We start from the raw sequence: 24,780 nt of genomic DNA, 5'->3' as shown, positions 1-24,780 counted from the left end.
CTCTGGCTGTCATGTGAATAAGCTGTAGGGAGCAAGGGCAGAAGCAGAGGGACCAGCTTAGACAATAAGAAAGGTAACTAGTGATCAGGAAGGTGGCTCAGTAACAGAGTGCTGGACTTGCATACTCAAACTCCTGAGTTTGATCTCCTGCACCACACATGCCTGATGCTCTGGTCCTCTCTCTCTCCTTCTGCCTCTCTCTCATAAGTAATTAAATCTTCAAAATTGGAAATAAAGGGCCTGGTGTAACTAGGAGAGTGTTGGTGGAGGTACCAAGAAATGGTTAGATTCTAGCTTTATCTTTTTAGCTTAAATCCAATAGGATTTACTGAAAGACTAAATATTGGCATAAGAGAAAGGGGTAAGTCCTTGTTTGGAGGCATGACCAGATAAGAAGATAGAATTGCATTTATGGATCTGAGGAGACTATAGGAGAAAAGAGCTGTGTATAAACAATCAGAAGAGAAGTGTGTGTGTTATTTGTTATGTCTGTTCTACCTAGGTGGATATAAAACCAAGTCAGTCAGAACATGGTGCACAGATAATGTTGCGAGGTAGGGAAAGCCCTGGTTTTTTTGAGTCAGAACATCTGGCTTCAAGTCCCTCATCAGTCACTCTCTAGCAAACAGGTGTGAAACATTCTCATAAGCAATGTGTGCTTCAATCCACTCATCCTCAAAATTTGGATGTTTGTAAGTTCCTCATTAAAAAAAAAAAAAAAAAAAACTTAAACCCAGAGGCAGGGGATCAGTGAAAGGAGACCAAACTCTGCAACTAAAAAGAGCTAAGAGGGCCCCCACACCTATGGACATCTAATCTTTGACAAAGGGGCTCAGACTATTAAATGGGGAAAGATGAGTCTCTTCAACAAATGATGTTGGAAACACTGGGTTGAAACATGCAGAAGAATGAAACTGAACCACTATTTCACCAAATACAAAAATAAATTCCAAGTGAATCAAGGACTTGGATGTTAGACCACAAACTATCAGATACTTAGAAGAAAATATTGGCAGAACTCTTTTCCGCATAAATTTTAAAGACATCTTCAATGAAACAAATCCAATTACAAAGAAGACTAAGGCAAGCATAAACCTATGGGACTACATCAAATTAAAAAGCTTCTTCACAGCAAAAGAAACCACTACCCAAACCAAGAGAGCCCTCACAGAATGGGAGAAGATCTTTACATGCCATACATCAGATAAGAGTTTAATAACCAACATATATAAAAAGCTTGCCAAACTCAACAACAAGACAACAAATAACCCCATTCAAAAATGGGGGAAGAACATGGACAGAATATTCACCACAGAAGAGATCTAAAAGGCCGAGAAACACATGAAAAAATGCTCCAAGTCTCTGATTGTCAGAGACATGCAAATCAAGACAACAACGAGATACCACTTCACTCCTGTGAGAATGTCACACATCAGAAAAGGTAACAGCAGCAAATGCTGGAGAGGGTGTGGGGTCAGAGGAACCCTCCTACACTGCTGGTGGGAATGTCAATTGGTCCAACCTCTGTGGAGAACAGTCTGGAGAACTCTCAGAAGGCTAGAAATGGACCTACCCTATGATCCTGCAATTCCTCTCCTGGGGATATATCCTAAGGAACCCAACATATCCATCCAAAAAGATCTGTGTACACATATGTTCTTGGCAGCATAATTTGTAATAGCCAAAACCTGGAAGCAACCAAGGTGTCCAACAATAGATGAGTGGCTGAGCAAGTTGTGGTATATATACACAATGGAATACTACTCAGCTGTAAAAAAATGGTGACTTCACCGTTTTCAGCTGATCTGGATGGACCTTAAAAAATTCTGTTAAGTGAGTCAGGCGGTAGCACAGTGGGTGGCGCACGAACCTGCAGAAGGATCCTGGTTCAAGCCCCTGGCTCCCCACCTGCAGGGGAGTCGCTTCACAGGCGGTGAAGCAGGTCTGCAGGTGTCTATCTTTCTCTCCCCCTCTCTGTCTTCCCCTCCTCTCTCCATTTCTCTCTGTCCTATCCAACAAGGATGACATCAAGAACAACAATGACTACAACAATAAAACAAGGGCAACAAAAGGGAAAATAAATAAAATATTTTTAAAAATTCATGTTAAGTGAAGTAAGTCAGAAACAGAAGGATGAATATGGGATGATCTCACTCTCAGGCAGAAGTTGAAAAACAAGATCAGAAAAAAACAAAACACAAGTGGAACCTGAAGTGGAATTGGCATATCACACCAAAGTAAAAGACTCTGCGGTGGGTGGGTGGGGAGAATACAGATCCGAGAAGGATGACAGAGGACCTAGTGGGGGTTGTATTGTTATATGGGAAACTCGGGAATGTTATGCATGTACAAACTATTGTATTTACTGTTGCATGTAAAATATTAATTCCCCAATAAAGAAAAAAAAAAAAAAAGAGATAAGAGGGCCAGGTGGTGGTGCACCTGGTTAAGTGATGCATTACAGTGTGCAAGGACCCAGGTTCGAGCCCCTGGTTCCCCACCTGCAGGGGAAAGCTTCATGAGTGGTGAAGCAGTGCTGCCAGTATTTCTCTGTCTCTTTCCCCTCTATCAGATTTCCCTCCCCTCTCAATTTCTCTCTGTCTCTATCTAATAATAAATAAATAAAATTGTAGTTATAAATAAATCAATAAAAAGAACTACGAAGGTAGGAAGACAGCACAGTGGTTATGCGAAAGACTTTCACACCTAAGGCTCCAAGGTCCCAGGCTCAATTCCCAGCACCTTCATAAACCAGAGCTGAGCAGTGCTCTGATAAGTAAATAATAAAGAAAAAAGAGCGCTGTTACTGTGATTTCAACTTCTAGGAGACTGGCAGTTCTTTCCCTGCTCAGTAATCACCTCTGGATTTTAAGTTACTTAGCTTGACAAAGGAAAAAACAAACAGCTTAAAAAAGAAGAACCTGAAAAAACACTAGATTTGGAACCTCTTATTAGTAACAGGTTTCTCTTCCCTTTCTGTTTTTTGTTTGTTTTTGCTACAGAAGGTGAAAAGGGAAAAGAGAGAGGAGATCCACCACAGCATTGCTCTATGACTCAAGAAGCTTCCCTTATGCAGATGATACTATCTGATGACTGGGATCTTGAACCTCGGTTCCTAGGTCCTCATTCATGGTAACGTGCACTCTACTGGATGAATTACCTTCCAACGATGCTGGGAAATTGTGCCAATGCAGTCACATCTGCCATGTTGTCCCCTCAGGCTACTGCTAGTTCCCTGGAGAGTTGGGACATTCTCGGAGTGCCTGTTCAGCCATGTTGTGCCCTCAGGACATTGTCTATATCCCCGTGATATCTGGAGTACTCTGGTTACTCCTCCCCCCTCCCATTCTCACGAGAGTTATCATCCTATCCTGGAGTGCTATGGTTACTCCTCCCCCTTCCCATTCTTGCGAAAGCTACTCCTATAAAAACCCTTAGTTTTCTGCACCTCGCTCTCTTGCCAGCGCTCCACTCTGGTGTTCAGACGCAGGAAAGGTTACTGCGTGAGGCGGCCATTTTCTCTACTTCCACGTGGCCCAACCTGCTTCTCTAACACCCAACTCTGAGGTGCCAGTGCAAATAAAGATTTGTGTTTCCTCTTCGCTCTGGACCCTCTCTCTCTCTTCTCTGCAGCCCTCGCACTACAACACAACCCCAATGACAGGTTTCTTAACTTACTAAAGTTTTGGTTTCGTCATGTGTAAAATGAGCTAGCACTGTTGAAAGATAGCTCACTCAGCATGTAGTGCCTACCTTGCTTAGCCCAGGTTTGAGCACCAGCATCACATAGAAATGCTAGGAAGGTTCTATGCTGTGGCATCTTTCCCTCTCTCTCATCTCTCTATCTGAAATAAAAAGAATGAAAAGTCAGTCCAGGAGCTGTGAAATCACACATGCACAAGAATCCAGCACTGAAAAAAATATAAATAAATAAATAACACTACCTGCCTTCTAAGACTGTTATGGAGATTTCTGAAATAATTTTTTAAGACTTTATTTATTAATGAGAAATATAGGAGGAGAGAGAGAGAAAGAACTAGACATCACTCTGATACTTGTGCTGCCGGGGATTGAACTCGGGACCTCATGCTTGAGAATCCAATGCTTTATCCACTGTACCACCTCCTGGACCACACTGAAATTTTTAATATTTTATTTTAATAAAAGACCAGAGCACTACTAAGCTCTGGCATATGGTGGTGCCAGGAATTGAATCTGAGACTTCTGTGGCCTCATGAAAATCTGGTACCCAAACCACTGTGCTGTCATCCAGACCTGAGATAAAGTTTTTATTTTTAATTTTTTTATCTTTATTTATTTACTGGATAGAGACAGCCAGAAATTGAGAGGGGAGGGGGAGATAGAGAGGGAGAGAGACACCTGCAGCACTGCTTTATCACTCATGAAGCTTTCCCCTTGCAGGTGGGAACCGGGGACTCAAACCTGGGTCTTTGTGCAATATAACATGTACAGTGTACCAGGTGCACCACCACCCTCATCAGACCTGAGATAAAGTTTTTAAAGCATCTAGTAAAGAGCTTAGTACATGGCAAGCTATATATATGTTATAACTATTACTACTCAAAATGGTAGCTGTTATTAAGGTACATTTATTTGTATCTTGGCCTTCTAGTGTGTGATCACTTGAATGAAAGCTAATTAGATATTATTATTTAATCCTGAACTATCATGTAATCTCAATAAGTGACTGATTATGTATCTGTGCATGACTGGGACGCCTATAGGAGTTGGGAATAACAAGGAGTTAAACATCCAGGCTGGGGAGACAGCATAATGATCATGCAAAAGACTTTTATGTCTGAGTCTCTGAGCTCTCAGTTTCAATCTTCAGCCCCACCATAAGCCATAACTGAGCAGTGCTCTGGTGAAAAGAAAAAAGAGAGAGAGATAGAGAGAGAAGGAAAGAAAAGAAAGTTAAACATGCAATCAAACTTTCTTGAGACTGCTGGGAAATTGTGCAGATGCCGTCACATCTGCCATGTTGACCCCTCAGTTTATTGCTAGTTCCCGCGAGAGTTGGGACATTCTCTGGAGAGCCTGTTCCGCCATGTTGTGCCCTCAGGGCATTGTCAATTCCCTGCGATATTTGGAGTGCTTTGGTCACTCCTCCCCCCTCCCATTCTCACGGGAGTTATTATCCCACCCCGGAGTGCTATGGTTACTCCTCCCCCTTCCCATTCTCACCAGAGCTACTCCATAAAAGCTCTTCTTCTTCCGCACCTCTCTCTCTTGCCGACTTCTTCACTTCGGTGTTCAGACGCAGGAAAGGTTACTGTGTGAGGCGGCCATTTTTGCTACCTCCATGTGGCCCAACCTGCTTCTCTCTCACCCAACTCTGAGGTGCCAGCGCAAATAAAGATTTGTGTTCCCTCTTCGCTCTGTCTCCTCGGATCTCCTCTCTCTCTTCTCCTCGGCGCAGCCCGACAGACAAGCAGCTTCATGTTACTTATTTACCTTTCATTGTTAGCCTTGTCCAATGACTATGCCCAACAGACTATTTTTATTTTTATTTTTTTATAATTTATTTATTTATTCATGAGGAAGATAGGAGGAGAGAGAGAAAGAACCAGATACTACTCTGGTATGTGTGCTGCCGGGGATTGAAATCAGGACCTCATGGTTGAGAGTTCAATGCTTTATCCACTATGCCACCTTCCAGGCCACCCCAACAGACCTTTAACAGACATAGGATCAAAGGAAAGAATCTTAGAGATCATTTTGCTCAACTGCTTCCATTTATTTACTATTCTTTCAATGCTATGTCAGGAATGAACCCAGGGCCTCACATGTGTTCAATGCCACTCAGCTGCCCCTTACCTACTAGCCCACTTTTTCTTTTTTTTTTTTAAAGAATTTATTTATTCATTCATGGGAAAGATAGGAGTAGAGAAAGAACCAGATATCATTCTGGTACATGTCCTGCCGGAAATTGAACTCAGGACCTCATGGTTGAGAATCCAATGCTTTATCCACTGTGCCACCTCCCGGACCACTTCTTTTTATTTTTTCCTTAAATATTTAGTTATGGGAGTCGGGCTGTAGCACAACGGGTTAAGCGCAGGTGGCGCTAAGCTCAAGGACCGGCGTCAGGATCCCAGTTCGAGCCCACGGCTCCCCACCTGCAGGCAGGTCCCTTCACAGGCGGTGAAGCAGGTCTGCAGGTGTCTGTCTTTCTCTCCCCCTCTCTGTCTTCCCTTCCTCTCTCCATTTTTCTCTGTCCTATCCAACAACAACGACATCAATAATAACTACAACAATAAAACAACAAGGGCAACAAAAGGGAATAAATAAATAAAATATAAAAAAAATAAAAATATTTAGTTATTTATTTTCCCTTTTGTTACCCTTGTTGTTTTATTGTTGCGGTTATTATTATTGTTTTTGTTGGATAGGATAGAGAGAAATGGAGAGAGGAGGGGAAGACAGAGAGGGGGAGAGAAAGACACCTGCAGACCTGCTTCACCACCTGTGAAGTGACTCCCCTGCAAGTGGGGAGCTGGGGGCTTGAACTGAGATCCTTACACCTGTCCTTGCACTTTGCACCACATGCGCTTAACCCACTGAGCTACCACCGACCCCGCTTTTTCTTTTTATAGAGACAGAGAAGAGAGGCAGAGGGAAAGAGTGAAAGAGACCACAGCACTGAAACTTCCTTCAGTGCCATGGAGGCCAGGCTTCACACATAGTAGCATACTGTCCAAGTGATCTATTTTGCCAGTCTTACACTGAAAAGGGGTGGGGGGAAGAGAGAGAGAGAGAGAACTCTATCATACTATCATACATGGATTTCTCCTCTAGTGTTTTCCATATGGTACCAAATCTTGAGGCATGGGAAGGAATGTGCCTTATCCACTGAACCAGCTCCTAGGCCCATCAAAAGCAGAGCCCACAGAGAGCCAGTGACTTGCCAGAGTGACTCAGTAGTGAGTAGCAGGGCTAGAACTAGTATTCAATGTTCCTGATGCTTAGGTCCTTGGCTTTTCATTGTTTTTCTCAAATGTGGAATGAACGTAACCAGTGAATGAGGAAATCAAGAGCCTAACATTGACCTGAACCTATGGAGGTCTCTACAGTGGACTCATCAAATTTGATGATTCAGAGGGCTGCCTGTAATGACAATAGATCAGAGCAGGGTACTTGAATGGTCTTTTGAGCCATTTGGATTTCTCTGGGGCCTGCAGTGTTTACACTGGTCTAGACATTTTCTACCAAACCTCCCGACAAATATTTGAAGGCCTTGATACAATGCCACACAAATAGTCGTATCTAAAGCTTTCTCGTGTAAACAGCCTGAAATCCTCAGTCAGCAATGATCAGGGGAAAACAAAACAGAACTTGGCTCCTCAAAGCAGTTTTTACAAGGTAAACCTCAAAGACCCCTTTATAAAAAGTGACACATTTTTGTTGTGGTTAAAGTCACAGTTGTTATTTGTAAAATTCATTGAAAACTAGGAAAAAGAATATAGTGTGTGTGTAACTTCTCCTTAATCAGAAGAAATTCACAATGGTAACCAGTGCTGTCTTAAAAAATTTAACTTTTAAACTTCAAAAGCCATATCCTCTTCAACTGTTCCAAGGCTTGTATATACATCACTTACATAGCCTCTTTATTTATTTGTTTATTTATGAGAAAGATAGGAGGAGAGAAAGAACCAGACATCACTCTGGTACATGTGCTGCCAGGGATTGGACTCAGGAACTTACGGTTGAGAATCCAATGCTTTATCCATACTGTGCCACCTCCCAAACTACCTTTCATAGCCTCTATCTCATAGGAGACAAACTTACAATTAAATGAAGGTCATGGTATACACTGTGCTTTCTTTAGGCTAACCTGAAAAGAGATGTTATTCTTTGTTCTGGAATTATGAGATGGTGCATAAAATCGGTTCCTGGTCATTGGCAGAGAAGGGGGAAAGTATATTTCCTCACATATCAGCAAATCTGGATATAGCACCAAAGAAGTTTTATATGGGAGTGTGGGGAGAAATTCTCATGAATCTCAGTAATAATGGTTCCAGGTTAGCCTAAAGAAGCCACAGTATAGTCCATGACCTTCACTCAATCTGACTACTAACTCAGCATCCATCCATCAATTTGAAACTCCAAAGATAGTCATTATTTCTGCTCAGCCTTCAAACCCTATAAATTCTTTGCTCCTAAAATCCTCTGCTTTATCTCAGGTAATTAGATTAATCACCCAGTGATAATCTGTAAAGGGGTCCTTTAGACAAGCAGGAGCCAAATAACCTTAATGTATTGTTTGGGATATGCATAGCAATTAATGTTTATTGAAGCCTCATTGCGACCATTGTGTATTATTTATTCTAATCTTCACTAAAACTATGAATTTATAGTTTATTATCTCCATCTTCACTATGTAGAACCAACATCCTGACTAGGAGACTATTCTAGTTTAATACATGAAGACTCTTTAGAAACAGCTGATAGAATTTTAGAACTATAGAAGCCTGAAAAGATCATAGGATCTTAACTACTTTTTAGTCTCATCAATGATGTTTGATTGATGGTAATTTATAAGCCAATAGAACCATCCTTTGTCACTTATTTAAACAAATAAGGATAACTATCAACAGCATTGACAATTAAGAAAACTTACACTTTTTCCCATATGTCAACAAGTATACTGTAAACCATTAACCCCCTGCCAATAAAGTGTTTTTAACTACACTTTCTAATTTTGCTTTACCTTAATTTTAAGTTTTCAATTTTTAATTTTTTTACAGAGACAGAAAGAAATTGAGAGAGAAATGGGAGAAAAAGAGACACCTACAATACTGCTTCACCTCACTCCCCAAAGGTAGGGATTGCTTTAGCTTTTTTTTTTTTTTTTTTTTTAATTTTCTTTTTTTTTAATTTTTTTTTTATTTAAGAAAGGATTAATTAACAAAACCATAGGGTAGGAGGGGTACAACTCCACACAATTCCCACCGCCCAATCTCCATATCCCACCCCCTCCCCCGATAGCTTTCCCATTCTCTATCCCTCTGGGAGCATGGACCCAGGGTCATTGAGGGTTGCAGAAGGTAGAAGGTCTGGCTTCTGTAATTGCTTCCTCGCTGAACATGGGCGTTGACTGGTCGGTCCACACTCCCAGTCTGCCTCTCTCTTTCCCTAGTAGGATGGGTCTCTGGGGAAGCTGAGCTCCAGGACACATTGGTGGTGTCTTCAATCCAGGGAAGTCTGGCTGGCATCCTGATGACACCTGGAACCTGGTGCTTTAGCTTTCTAATTAGTAACAATAATGCCAGAATTACACAGATCTATTCAGGAGGGTACTAGCACAAAGCTATTGACACAAAAAGTCCATAAGAATCACTGATGTCTCAACAAGGGCAACAAAAGGGAAAATATATAAATATAAAAAGTTTATATATATATATAAAAATCACTGATGTCTACCTAGAGCTTTACAACACTTTTGCACACCCCTTCACTTTACTTTCCATAGTAATCCTATGTGATATGTAATTAAGAGGTTCACATTCTAGGCCAAACAAAAACAAAACCTGAAGTTTACAAAGTTTTAAGTACACATAACTCAAGGTTAAACCCATCTGTAAAGTAGAGTTCTGAACTCCCTCTCCTGAATCTGAGTGCTGCACATATTCCACCATCCCAGGACCTTTCCACAAGTACCTTTCCATACACCCCAGCCCTATTGCCTGGATTTTGCTATCACTTCCTCCTAAAATTTTCCTTCATGGGGTTGGGGCGGTAGTGCAGCAGGTTAATCGCACATGGTGCGAAGTGCAAAGACTAGCATAAGGAACCCGGTTCACTCCCGGGCTCCCCACCTGCAGGGGTGGGGGGTGGTGGAGGAGAGGTTACTTCTTAAGTGGTGAAGTAGGTCTGCAGGTGTCTGTCTTTCTTTCCCCCTCTCTGTCTTCCCCTCCTCTCTCCATTTCTCTTGGCCCTATCCAACAACAACGACATCAATAACAACAACAATAACCACAACAGGGAGTCGGGTGGTAGCACAGCGGGTTAAGCGCACGTGGCGCGAAGTGCAAGGACCAGCGTAAGGATCTGGGTTGGAGCCCCGGGCTCCCCACCTGTAGGGGAGTGGCCTCACAAGCGGTGAAGCAGGACATCAACAACAGTAATAACTACAAGGGCAACAAAAAGGGAATAAATAAATATTTTTAAAATATAATAAATAAAAATTTTTTAAAAATAAAAAATAACCACTATAATGATTTTAAAGGGGGGGGGGCAACAAAAGGGAAGAAAAAAAAAAGGCTTCAAGAGCAGTGGATTCATGGTGGAGGCAAGGAGCTCCAGCAACAACCCTATAGGCAAAAAAAAAAAAAAAAAAAAAGTCAGGCGGTTCCACAGTTTTAAGCCCATGTGGCGGGAAGCGCAAAGACCAGTGTAAGGATCCTGGTTCCAGCCCCCAGCTCCCCACTTGCAGGGGAGTCCCTTCACAAGCGCTGAAGCAGGTCTGCAGGTGTCTATCTTTCTCTCCCCCTCTCTGTCTTTCCCTCTTCTCTCCACTTCTCTCTGTCCTATCTTCTTCTTCTTCTAGCGTTTGCCCTTCTTCCGTAGCCAGTCAACAGCATCAGGTTGAGCCTGATGTAAAGTTTCGAGACCTCCTTTGAATCTGGAGAGGTGGCAGTCGTTGACTATGTGGGTCATAGTCTGTCTGGAGCCGCAGGGGCAGTTCGGGTCGTCTCTGGCTCCCCAGCGATGGAACATAGCGGCGCACCGGCCATGGCCTGTTCGATAGCGATTGAGAAGGGCCCAATCATAACGTGCTAGGTCAAAGCCGGGTTGACGCTTGCAGGGGTCTGTGATGAGGTGTTTGTTCTTTACCTCAGCTGACTGCCAACTCTGTTTCCAAGAGACTGGAACAGAGAAGTTCAGTGTAGGCATAGGGGACCAGATTGGGTGACGAGACGTCAAGCGTTGGACAGGGTGGGCGAAGATATCTGCGTATATTGGCAGGTCCGGTCGAGTGTAGACGTGGGAAATGAACTTAGATGATGCCGCATCCCGACGAATATCTGGCGGGGCGATGTTGCTAAGAACTGGCAGCCATGGAACCGGGGTGGAACGGATGGTTCCAGAAATTATCCTCATGGAGGAATATAATTTGGAATCGACCAAGAGGACATGGGGGTTACGGAACCATACTGGGGCACAGTATTCTGCAGTGGAATAGCATAATGCCAGAGATGATGATCGTAGTGTGGTGACATCAATAACAACAACAATAATTACTACAACAACAATAAAAATCAAGGGCAGCAAAAGGGAAAATAAATAAATATAAAAAAATTTTTTTTTAAGTTTCCTTCATGAGTTTTCACTCTGGTGATCTACTATTTGGTAAAAACCTATCTATGTTATAAGTGCTCCTGATTGACAAAGGTAAGGCCCTCCAAATAACCTGTTGTTAGCTAGACCCTCTGTGGAAAGATGGCACATACATACGTTGCAGGTAGTACCCCTTATAAGCTCCTCATTCCATGAAACCCCCTAGGGCTCAGATCACGGGAGAAACTTCCAGAGAAAAACAACTATAGTCACCCTTGCTCCATGTGTCAAATATCTGCTAATCTTCTTTTGCTATTTTATTTTATTTTATTTTATTTTATTTTATTTTATTTTATTTATTACCAAAACACTTTTCAGATCTGGCTTATGATAGTAAGGGAATTGAGCCTGGCACTTTGGAGCTTCAGGCATCCAAGTCTTTTTGCATAACCATTATGCTTTTCCTCTTTTATTAAAGCTTTTTTTAAATTAAATCTCCACAATAATAGTGTACTCATTTTCAGATGAAGAAGCTGTGCTTTAGAAAGTTTAAGTCAGGGCTGGGTGGTGGCGCACATGGTGGAGCACACGTTATAATGCTCAAGAACCTGGGTTCAAGCCCCCAGTTCCCACCTGCTGGGGGAAAGCTTCTCAAGTGTTGAAACAGTGCTGCAGGTGTCTCTCTGTCTCTCTCCCTAACTCCCCCTTCCCTCTCAATTTCTGGCTGTCTTTATCCGATAAATAAAGATAAGAAAAAATTAACAAATTTTTTTTTTTTTTAAATAAGGCTAAGTCACTACTTGATGATCATAGCAGTAGAGGTGGGATCAAAATTCACACCCCGGTGGGGGGGATGTCCGGCGGTAGCACATCGAGTTAAGCCTAGTGGCACGAAGTACAAGGACCGCGGTTTGAGCCCCCAGCTCCCCACCTGCAGGGGCGTCCCTTCACAGGCAGTGAAGCAGATCTGTAGGTGTCTGTCTTTCTCTCCCCCTCTCTGTCTTCCCGTCCTCTCTCCATTTATCTCTGACCTATTCAACAACAACGAAATCAACAACAATAATAACAATGACAGGGAGTCGGGCGGTAGCGCAGCGGGTTAAGCGCACATGGCACAAAGCATAAGGACCAGCTTAAGGATTCTGGTTTGAGCCTCGGCTCCCCCCTGTAGGGAAGTCGCCTCACAGGTGGTGAAGCAGGTCTGCAGGTGTCTGTCTTTCTCTCCCCCTCTCTGTCTTCCCTTCCTCTCTCCATTTCTCTCTGACCTGTCCAACAACGACATCAGTAACAACCACAATAATAACTACAGCAATAAAACAAGGGCAACAAAAGGGATATAATTTTTTAAAAATCTAAAAATTCACACCCCATACCTATGTGCTTGTCACACATACACCTGCGCTTAACCCGCTGTGCTACCGCCCAACTCCCATTCTACATATTTTATTTGTTAGGATAGAGAGAAATTGTGAGGGGAGGGAGAAAGGGGACATAGAGAGGGAGAGAGAAAGACACCTGCAGACCTGCTTTACCATTCATGAATCATCTCCTGTGCAGGGGATGGAGGAGGCTTGAACCTGGCTCGTTGCACATGGTTTAAGTGTGCACTCAACCAGGTGCACCACCTCCTGACCCTTACCTGAGTGATTTTTTTAACTTTATTTTATTAATATTTTATTCATTTGTTTTGGATAGAGAGGGAGAGAGACACCTATAGCACTGCTTCATCATTCCTGAAGCTTCTCTCCTGCAGGTGGGGACTGGGCCTTAAACCTGAGTCCTTGTGCACTGGAATGTATGCATTCATTTGTGGGCCCTCAGAAATTTTTCAGTATGTAGTTTAGTAGTATTAAATGCATTCAGACCATAGTGCGACCATCACAGTTCATCTGCAGAACTTTAATCGTTTTACAAAATCGAAACTTTGCATCTACTGAACAGTAACTGCCATTCCCACTTCCCCAGCCCTGGCAACAATTATTCTACTTTCTGTCTTTACAAATTTGACTATCCTCAGTATCTTAGATGACTTGAAATGCTGTGGTATTTGTCTTTGTGTGTCTGGCTTCTTTCATTTAATAAAAAGTCTTCAAGGCTCATCCAGGTTGTCATGTGTGTCCGTATATCCTTCTTCTTCTTCTTTTTTTTTTATTGGGGAATTAATGTTCTACATTCAACAGTAAGTACAATAGTTTGTACATGCATAACATTCCCCAGTTTCCCATATAACAATACAACCCCCACTAGGTCCTCTGAATCCTTCTTGGACCTGTATTCTCCCCACCCACCCACCGCAGAGTCTTTTACTTGGGTGTAATACTCCAATTCCATTTCAGGTTCTACTTGTGTTTTCTTTTCTGATCTTGTTTTTCAACTTCGGCCTGAGAGTGAGATCATCCCATATTCATCCTTCTGTTTCTGACTTATTTCATTCAACATGATTTATTCAAGGTCCACCCAAGATCAGCTGAAAACGGTGAAGTCACCATTTTTTTACAGCTGAGTAGTATTCCATTGTGTATATATACCACAACTTGCTCAGCCACTCATCTGTTGTTGGACACCTGGGTTTTTTCCAGGTTTTGGCTATTACAAATTGTGCTGCCAAGAACATATGTGTGTACACAGATATTTTTTGGATGGATGTGTTGGGTTCCTTAGGATATATCTCCAGGAGAGGAATTGCAGGATCATAGGGTAGGTCCATTTCTAGCCTTCTGAGAGTTCTCCAGACTGTTCTCCACAAAGGTTGGACCAATTGACATTCCCACCAGCAGTGTAGGAGGGTTCCTTTGACCCCACACCCTCTCCAGCATTTGCTGCTGCTACCTTTTCTGATGTATGACATTCTCACAGGAGTGAAGTGGTATCTCGTTGTTGTCTTGATTTGCATGTCTCTGACAATCAGAGACTTGGAGCATTTTTTCATGTGTTTCTCGGCCTTTTGGATCTCTTCTGTGGTGAATATTCTGTCCATGTTCTCCCCCCATTTTTGGATGGGGTTATTTGTTGTCTTGTTGTTGAGTCTGGAAAGCTCTTTATATATGTTGGTTATTAAACTCTTATCTGATGTATGGCATGTAAAGATCTTCTCCCATTCTGTGAGGGGTCTCTTGGTTTGGGTAGTGGTTTCTTTAGCTGTGCAGAAGCTTTTTAATTTGATGTAGTCCCATAGGTTTATACTGCATATCCTTCTTAAGGTTCAATAATCCACTGTATGAATAAATTGCATCTTGCTTATTCATTCACTCACTGAATAATTGGAATGCTCTCCTTTTGGCTGCTGGGAATAAAACTATGAATATAACTGTGAAAAGTGCAAATAGCTCTTTGAGACTTTGCTTTGGTTTCTTTGCAGTATGCACCCAAAAGCACTGGATCATATGGTAATGTTTGTTGAGTGAATGTTCATAAAGATAAAAAGAAATATATTTTTTATTTATTTAAGAAAGGAGACATTAACAAAACCTTAGGATAGGAGGGGTACAACTCCACACAATTCTCACCACCCGATCTCCATTATCCCATCTCCTCCCCTGATAGCTTTCCCATTCTCTATCCCTCTGGGAGCATGGACCCAGGGTTGTTGTGGGTTGCAGAAGGTGGGAGGTCTGGCTTCTGTAATTGCTTCCCCGCTATATATTTTTTAACCTTGAGATAAGAAAGCCAATAATGAAGACAGCAGATTTAAGAATCATTGCAGGGTGGGAGAGATAGCATAGTAATTATGCAAAAGACTTTCTTGCCTCAGGTCCTGAAATCCCAGATTCAGTCCCACCTACCATTCTTCTTCTAGCGTTTTTGCCCTTCTTCCGTAGCCAGTCAACAGCATCAGGTTGAGCCTGATGTAAAGTTTCGAGACCTCCTTTGAATCTGGAGAGGTGGCAGTCGTTGACTATGTGGGTCATAGTCTGTCTGGAGCCGCAGGGGCAGTTCGGGTCGTCTCTGGCTCCCCAGCGATGGAACATAGCTGTGCACCGGCCATGGCCTGTTCGATAGCGATTGAGGAGGGCCCAATCATAACGTGCTAGGTCAAAGCCGGGTTGACGCTTGCAGGGGTCTGTGATGAGGTGCTTATTCTTTACCTCAGCTGACTGCCAACTCTGTTTCCAAGAGACTGGAACAGAGAAGTTCAGTGTAGGCATAGGGGACCAGATTGGGTGACGAGACGTCAAGTGTTGGACATGGTAGGCGAAGATATCTGCGTATATTGGCAGGTCCAGTCGAGTGTAGACGCGGGAAATGAACTTAGATGATGCCTCATCCCGACGAATATCTGGCGGGGCGATGTTGCTAAGAACTGGCAGCCATGGAACCGGGGTGGAACGGATGGTTCCAGAAATTATCCTCATGGAGGAATATAGTTTGAAATTGACCAAGTGGACATGGGGGCTACGGAACCATACTGGGGCACAGTATTCTGCAGTGGAATAGCATAATGCCAGAGATGATGATCATAGTGTGGAAGCGCTCGCGCCCCATGAGGAGCTGGCCAGTCTTGCAATGATGTTATTCCTCACGCCCACCTTTGCTGCAGTTTTTATGAGATGTTCGTGAAATGACAGAGTGCGATCTAGAGTAACCAAGATAGACTGGCTGGGCTTCCTGCCGGATTCTCGTATCGCCAAGCTGCACATTAAGCTCACGCGAGGCCGAGGCATGATGTAGATGGAAAACAGATGATATCGTTTTTGCAGTGCTAGGGATTAGTCGCCATTTTTTACAGTAATCAGATATCAGAGACATGTCTTTCGTGAGTGTTCCCTCGAAGATGTCGAACTTGGATGCCTGAGTTGCACAGCAGATGTCATCGGCGTAGATGAACTTCCTTGAAGAAGCTTCTGGGAGGTCATTGATGTAAATATTGAATAGCGTAGGAGCCAGAACAGAGCCCTGGGGGAGGCCACTTGAGACAAGTCTCCATCTGCTAGACTTGTCACCCAGATGCACCCGGAATCTTCTGTTTTGGAGAAGAAACGATATAGTGTTGGCCACCCATGGAGGCAGGCATCTTGAGATCTTGACTAGGAGAGCACGGTGCCAGACCATGTCATAGGCTGCTGTGAGATCAACAAAGACAGCACCCGTCTTTAAATTCTTCTGGAATCCATTTTCAATGTAAGTTGAGATGGCCAGGGCTTGTTCGTAGGTAGATCTTCCTGGGCAGAAACCAGCTTAGGCGGGTGATAGGAATTTCTCTGTAAGAGGAGAAATATGTGACAGAAGCAGCCTCTCAAGGAGTTTGTAACACACGGAGAGGAGAGAAATTGGTCTACCACCTACCATTATAAGCAAGAGCTAAGTAGTGCTCTGGTTTGAAAAAAAAAGACCAAAACAAGAATTAGTTTGTTGCCACAGGGTCCAGAACTGCCTATTAGTATGTGTGATTTCTTAGGGTAGGAACTGGCTTTCTAGCTTTGTACTCTATCTCATGCCCAGCGTCATGGCTGTTTTTTTTGTTTGTTTGTTTGTTTGGTTGGTTGGTCTTTGCTCAGATAGTTGGTTTTTCCCAAAACACCGGTCAGCTCTGGTTTACGGTGATGCTGAGGATTGAACCTGGGATCTTTGGTGCCTCAGGCATGAAAGTCTTTTTGCACAACCATTATGTTATCTCCCCATACCTAAGGCTGTTTTCTTGTAAAGGAGAGAAAGGGGCCGGGTGGTGGCACACCTGGTTGAGCAGTGCACAAGGACCTGAGTGCACAAGGACCCAGGTTCAAGCCCCCATCCCTGCCTGCAGGGGGGAGAAGCTTTACAAGTGGTGAAGCAGGGCTATAGGTGTCTGTCTCTCTCCCTCTCTATCTCCCCCTCCCCTCTCGATTTCTTACTGTCTTTAGCCAATAAATAAATAAAGATAATAAAAAAAAAGTAGAGAGATACAAAGACACCTGAAGCCCTGTTTCACCACTTAAAAAGCTCCCCCCTCACACCCACAGGTGGAGACCGGGGGCTCAAACCCCAGGCCTTGAGCCTTGTAACATGTGTGCACAGCCAGGAGCGCCATCACCCAGCCCCAAGACTGTTTTCTTCTAGGTGCTCAATATATATAAACTAGAGGAATGACTTCACCAGAGCATGCAGGCAAGTGACAAGGTTGGCATGGAAACAGTGCCACAGTGACAGTGAAGGGCAGAACTCTATTACCATATATATATATATATATTATTGTATATTTTAATATAACAAATATATATTAATATAATATATATATAAGGAGTGTATATTAACACCATCCCTGCCACCAAAGGTCTGTGTCCCTACCCTGTAGTGAAGCTGAAAATCTACTCTCACCTACCTTTGTCACTTTATTCACTGTGTGACTTTGGACACAGCTTCTTGAAGCTCAGCCTCCTCAATTACCTGAAGACATTATCCATCTGGTATCACTGCAGGATTACTATGGAAATTCACCATTCATTCAACCAGTGCTGCATGTTTCCTGACACTTAGTCTCATTCCTTTGTTTTTAAAGTAAAAAAGAAATCACACATTCAGGGTTCTCTAAGCATTTCTAACATTTCATGCAGATGATTCTATAAACCAGAGGACTGTCTCCCATGCCCTACAGGGTAAAACTCCTGGGTCAGGAGCTTCTGGGAAAGTGTGTGTTCCTCTGGCCGCTGATGAACCCATCAGCTTTTTAAATCCTTATTAGTCATCTCCAGCTGCAAAGAGAAGTTAATGAGGTGTGCAGGACAGTGATGGGAAAAGTTAGTCTGTATATCACTCCTGACACCACGGCTAAGTGAGGGCCACAGAGGAAAACATAGGTAAGAGAGACAGACCAGAAAATAATATCCACTTCACTAGCCATGTGATTCCAAATGTGTGGAAAGGGGCCAAGGTCCAGACTACACACTGTGACAGAGCGTTCTTACAACACTGTGAGGTCTGTGTAAAGGCCAGGAAGAGAACATCCACGTATGCCTCCTTCCAGTGACATCTTGGGGATCCTTTAATCCTTGTCTGCCTACCTTTCTCTTTTTCCTGCCTTCCTTTATCTTTCTTTCTTTCTTTTTTTTCTTCTTTTTTTACCAGAGCACTGCTTATGGTGGTGCAGGGGATTGAACCTGAGACTTGGGAGCCTCAGGCATGAGAGTCTCTTTGCATAACCATTATGCTATCTACCCCGCCCCTTTATCTTTCTTTCACTTCTTCCCTTCCTCTTTTCTCTCCCTTTAATCTTTCTTCATTTCCTTTTAAAATTACATTATCTTATCTATTTTCTGCATTACTCCCTTCTGGTTTGTTTTTTTTTCTTTTTGCCTCCAGGGTTATTTCTGGGGCTTGGTGCCTATACTACAAATCCATTGTTCCTGGAGGCCATTTTTTCCCATTTTGTTGCCCTTGTTGCCCTTGTTGTTATTGTTACTGTTGCCATTGATGTTGTTGGCTAGGACAGACAGAAATCAAGAAAGGAGGGGAAGCGGGGCGGGGGGAGAAAGATAGACACCTTTGGACAGACGACCCCACCAATATGTCCTGGAGCCCCACCTCCCCAGATCCCTACCCCACTAGGGAAAGAGAGAGACAGGCTAAGAGCATAGATTAGCCTGTCAATGCCCATCTTCAGCAGGGAAGCAATTATAGAAGCCAGATCTTCCACCTTCTGCACCCCATAATGATCCTGGGTCCATATTCCCAGATGGACAAAGAATAAGACAGCTATCAAAGGAGGGGTTTGGATAAAGAGTTTTGATAGTGAGACTTGTGTGGACTTGTACCCCTGTTATCCTGTGGTCTTGTTAATATTTCTTGTCAATAAATAAAAAATTTTAAAAAAGAAAAAAATACAAAAAAAAAAAAAAGAAAGAACAACAACAAACCTAGGTATTTAGAAAGGATACTGAGAATGTTGTGGCAATTGGCTCTATCTCTCTTTTTATTTTACCAGTATTGGGCCAGGGGCCTTGCACACAGTAAGTACTCAGTAAAGGCGGGATGTATGTATGAGTCATGGGTCTAGGTTTATTCTGGAAAAAAATCTTCACATTCCTATGACATGGCCTCTCTCAGAATCACTTAATTGCAATTCTCAACTCTTCTTGACCTCAGGAAAGGCCAGAGTGATCTTCATACAATGTAAATGCCATTCTTGAGGCAGATCACATAAAAGGATTTTCATTTGCCCCCGGACCGGCCCATTTATTTTAGGGACTATTTAAGAAGGACTTTAGGAATTTTATTTTACTTGTTTATTTATTTTACCAGAGTACTGTACAGGTCTGGCTTAATAAAAAATTTTTAAAAAGTGGCACAATGGATAAAGCATTGGATTCTTAAGCATGAGGTTCTGAGTTCAATCCCCAGCAGCACATGTACCAGAGTGATGTCTGGTTCTTTCTTTCTCCTCCTATCTTCCTCATTAACAAATAAAGAAATTCTTTAAATAAAATAAAAAGAAATATAGACACCTGGAGACATGCGACGTGTGACACCTCTCATGAAGCAACCCCTGTGCAGGTGGGGAGCCAGGGTCTCAAACCGGGATTCTTTTTTTTTTTTAATTAATTTATTTACTCCCTTTTGTTGCCCTTGTTGTTTTATTGTTGTAGTTACTATTGTTGTTGCTATTGATGTCGTTGTTGTTGGATAGGACAGAGAGAAATGGAGAGAGGAAGGGAAGACAGAGATGGGGAGAGAAAGATAGACACCTACAGACCTGCTTCACCACCTGTGAAGTGACTCCCCTACAGGTGGGGAATCGGGGGTAAGGGGGCTTGAACCGTGATCCTTGCACGTCGCGCCACATGTGCTTAATCCGATGCGCTTCCGCTTTACTCCTTCATAAGAACTGGGATTCTTATGACGGTCCTTGCACTTTGCGCTACATGAGCTTAATCCTCTGCGCTACCACCCAGCCCCTTATTTTCTTTTTTTACTCTCATCCCATGCCTCAAATCAATCCTTCCCTCTTTTCTTTTCTTTTTCTATTCAAATTTTAAATTCCTGAGAGGCAGATACCTTGTGACCTCTAGCTAGATTTTTCCATACTTCTAAAATTAAATAACATACATTAAAATTAAGGTACACAAGATAATACATTGTAGGTGCAGGATAAAGACATTGAGTCTTATTTTTTAATTAATTTATTTATTAACATGAGAGAGAGAAGGAGAGGATGAGAACCAGAACATCATTCTGACACATGTAATACTGGGAACTGAACTCACATCCTCATGCTTGAGAATTCCACACTTCATCCACTGCATCTCCTGAGCGTTGGATCTTTTATATTTATGTTAACAAATGGCTTAGCAGGGAAAACGGGGTAGGGTGACTGGTCTTATAATCTTAGATTGTTTCTAAACTTTCCCTGTGCTTTGCTCTGCTATAGCTTCTGGTAAGTTATTCAATGTCCAGGTTTCTGTGGCCTCTTTATTTTTGTGTTTATTTTAGAGCAAGCATAACATATTAGTGTAACAGCACAAGCAGTAAGTTAACTAATCAGTATGGGGCCAGGGAGATAGTATAATGGTTATGCATGTCTTTCATGCCTGAGGCTCTGAGTTCTCAGGCTCAATCCTCAGTGCTGTCATAAACCAGAATCTTCCCCAAGAACCTAAACCACCCTCAGTTGAGAACCACTGAACTCCAAGGGGGTTTAGGAGGGGCTCCCAAAGGAAAGAAGAACCCTCAATTGATGCCAGATAGTTACATGACTGGGAGTGGGGCAGTAAGTAGAAGGGATAACTAATCAGGAAAGCTTCCTGCAGCACATGAATTTATTTCTTTATTTATTATTTAGTAATTGCCATCAGGGTTATCACTGGGGCTTGGTACCTGCACAGCAAATCCACTGATCCTGGCAGCCATTTTACTTATTATTATTATATACTATTATTCTATTTATTTATTTATTTACTTTAGTGAGAGATACAGAGAGAGGGGAGAGAGACCAGAGCACCACTCAGCTCTGGTTTATGGTGGGGCTGTGGATTAAACCTGGGACCTTGGAGCCTCAGGCATGAAAGTCTCTTTGCACAGCCATTATGCTATCTCCCCACCTATACTATTATTCTATATGTTATTATTATTATTTTGACAGGACAGACAGAAATTGAGAGGAAGGTGGGAGAATAGGCTTTGAGAGGGAAAGAAACACCTGCAAACCTGCTTCCTTGCTCCTGAAGCTTCCTCCCTGCAGGTGTCAGAGGCTCCAAGCACATGAATTTTAAACCAAGTTTTCTGGAAAGTTTTGGAATTTGGATTGGTGGGAAGGATACCTTCCAGGGAAAGGAAATGGAAGGTGAGAAGGTACAGAAGTGGAAATGAGCAGTGTGCTTTAGATACTGGTAGAGAAAATGGCTTAGCAGCTTGAGAGATGGCACGGTAGATAAAGCTTTGGATCTCAAAGCATGAAATCCTAAATCTAATCTCCAGTATCACATGTTCCAGAGTGATGCTCTGGCTTTGGTTCTTTTTTTGTCTCTTTCTCATGTTACTTACTTTTAAAGAGAAAATTGTGGCTTCTCAGAAAAAGGGGACAGAATGAGGGATGCTGTCTTATAATCTCAGATTGTTCCTAAACTTTCTCTTTACTCTGCTGCAACTTCCAATAAAATACTCAACTTCTAGGATCCTTCTTGTGTGTTGGGCTGGTTCCCATCCCATCAGCCTAGTGAGTGCATGCTGAGGGGTATTATCAGCACCTCTGAAGTAGTTCCTTCTAGAACAACCTTCATTAAAACCTTGGTTTTCATTGCCGCTGCACTTAGCTTCATGCAGAACTTCACTTACCAGCTGCCTGGAAAAACAAAAACAAAAAGGCTAAGTTTCCTTGAAGGTGTCATCCAAGAATGCACTGAGTCCCTTTGGACAACCATCATCGTCGTCAAAGCTATGAAATAGTGAGGGCTATTTTTCTTTTGAGAGAGAGAGGAAGAGAGAGGAAGAGAGACTTCAGAGCACTGCTCTGCTTTGGTGAATGGTGGTGCTGGGAATTGAACATGGGACTTTGGAACTTCAGGTATGAAAGGGTTTTTTTTTTTGTATAACCATTATGCTATCTCCCCAGCCCTAGTAAAGGCTACTGACAGAATCTTTTCTAAATGCTTGACACTACTGATATCTACAACTCTCCTGTTACGTAGAGGCTACATCTATCCCCATTTTGAAGATGGGAGCATTGAGGCACAGCAAGGTTTAGTAACTTGCCCACAAGGTCCACAGTGAGATATAAATCCAAAATCTTAATCACAAATTGGATCTAAAAACCTCATATTTAGCCACTTCTGTCCATTTTCCTGTCTGTAAAATAGAGATAATAAGAGCCACCTTGGATAATGGTAAAGATTAAATAATTCTGTATATTATTAAGGAGAGTAATGTAGACATCCAAATACTACTACTATTATTGTCATAAGCATTGTTTTTTATAAAAAGTCAAATTACTTCCCTCTATCTCTCTCTCTCTCTCTCTCTCTCACACACACACACACACACGTATGCATATCCCTTTGAAAATGTTTAAAGTGTTCTTATTGTCTTAAGGAGAGAAGTTCAGTCCCCCTGACCTGGCATTCATTATTAGTTCATGATCAGCTCTTTACTCTCTGTCATTATCATTAACAAGATCCTCCAGGGTCCAGAGAAGCCAGCTTGCTCTTTGCCCCCATCACCACCTGACCCACGCTTACGCCTTCAGGTCTGCTCAGCATTTTCATTCTGCTCTGAGCTCCTGTTGGCAAATCCTACTTGTCCTTCAAGGATGCTGAGCCCTTGAACCATGGAACTTTGCTGATTTCCCTATTACTTGTGTTTGTTTGCTTCTCTTTATTAAGTGTGCCAGGAAGGTTGTATACATTATCTTTTCTATGGATTTCTACACAGGCTTCTTCTTTTTTATTTTTACTTCTTTTTACAGATGAAGAAACTAAGGTTCAGAATGGCAACTTGCCCAGGATCACAACTAGGCAGAAGCAGAAAGAGATCTCAAACCCAGATTAGTATGACTTTGAGTTTATGAGCGGCGCTCTTGATTAGACACAATTAGGCAAAGTTGGAGAAGGGGCCACCCTGCTCTACAACGAGAAACTAGGACAGGTGAGGAGACACAAGTGGGTACAGTGTAGCATCAGTTGGGTAATGGTTCCCGATTCGTAGTTTGGATCTAAAGGCTTTCCTGGCATCCTTTTTTTTTTTTTTTAATCAAGCATGGTGTTGGAGAGTGGAAGTTGGGGGCTCCTGGTGGTGGCACATCTGGTTGAGCACACGTTACAGTGTGCAAGGACCTGGATTCGAACCCCTGGTCCCCACCTGCAGGGGAAAGCTTTGCAATGGGTGAAGCAGTGCTGTAGGTGTCTCTCTGTTGGTCTGCTTCTAATTCTCTCTTCTAATTCTAACATCTCTCTGTCTCCCTCCTTCTCAATTACTGCCTGCCCTCTTGACTTCTGGCTGTCTCTACCCAACAAATAAATATAGATAAGCAAAAAAAAAAATTAAAAAAAAGCGAGAGTGAAAGTTGGGTCTGTAACTTACCATGGCTTATTCTTAGTTATACCTGTTTCTGGATGCACTTTATGCTAAGCTTGTCATAAACACAATGTTGTGGAGAAACACTGAAGTCTAGCTCTAAAAGATTTGGATCAATAGATGGTGGGTTTGGTGCATGCAGGGATCATTTCCTCCCTAAGCTTCACTTCCCTCACCTATGAACTGTGAATAGTTATACCCCTTTGGCCTTCTTTGTGGGGGTAATTTTGAGGATTAAATGAAAGGAGAAAGTTCTTTGCACACAATAAAACACTAAACAAATATTATAGTTCTTTGTGTGCCAGGATTCTCCTTAGATGGTAAAGACTTTGACCTCTCATTTTGTTGCATTCTCTCTCTCTCTCTCTCTATCTCTCTATCTCTATCTCTATCTCTATCTCCCTCCCTCCCTCCCTCTCTGTTTATCTGCTGAGACGTTTCAGGGCAAATCTATGTGCTACCTCTTCTGTTTGTGTGGTAGAGGGTTCAGAAGATGTAAGAGTCAAAAGGGAGGTACTGAACATGGGATTAGGTCAAGTTCAAATTCTCCTTCTTAACCCTATGTGGGTCCTTGAACCAATCCTTAGCCTCTTGAAGTCTCCATTTCCTCCTTATGGAAATAGAACTGATATTGTCTACTTCACAGAGTTTGGAGAGGAGGGGAAAAAAAGAGGTGTATGTGTGTGTGTCCCCACCAACACTTATTAGAATATTTAATATAAAACAGACTCCAAGAAATTTTAGTAAATATAGTTGTTTTTCTCCATACCATAGTCTGTAATTTATTCAATAAACATTTATGGAGTTCCTGCTATGTTCTGGGCTTCCTGCCAATCTCACTTTTCAAGGGTGTTGTAGTAGAAGAAAGGGGAATAGATTATTGCTCTGGAGTAAAGGCTCTCTATGCTAGGTGTAGTATTTATTAGTTTAATATCATACTAGATCACTAGTTTTTAATCTTTTACAAGTTTTACTACTGAGAAAACCCTTTTTCTAAAAGTCACC

General features: G+C 42.4%; 1 protein-coding gene across 1 annotated transcript in view; it reads right to left on the bottom strand.

The window, feature by feature from the left end:
* Positions 1 to 23,615, bottom strand: part of LOC103108121 (C-C motif chemokine 15-like) — a 290,207-nt gene extending 266,592 nt beyond the window's left edge. The window contains exon 1 of the mRNA XM_016185486.2: positions 23,612 to 23,615. The gene's annotated coding sequence lies outside the window, so the exon portion shown is untranslated. The remainder of the gene's footprint in view (positions 1 to 23,611) is intronic.
* Between the last annotated feature and the right edge of the window lie 1,165 nt (positions 23,616 to 24,780).

Source organism: Erinaceus europaeus, chromosome 12 (assembly GCF_950295315.1).
Source record: "Erinaceus europaeus chromosome 12, mEriEur2.1, whole genome shotgun sequence".
NCBI classification, from domain to species: domain Eukaryota; kingdom Metazoa; phylum Chordata; class Mammalia; order Eulipotyphla; family Erinaceidae; genus Erinaceus; species Erinaceus europaeus.
This window is presented reverse-complemented; position numbering and strand designations above follow the sequence as displayed.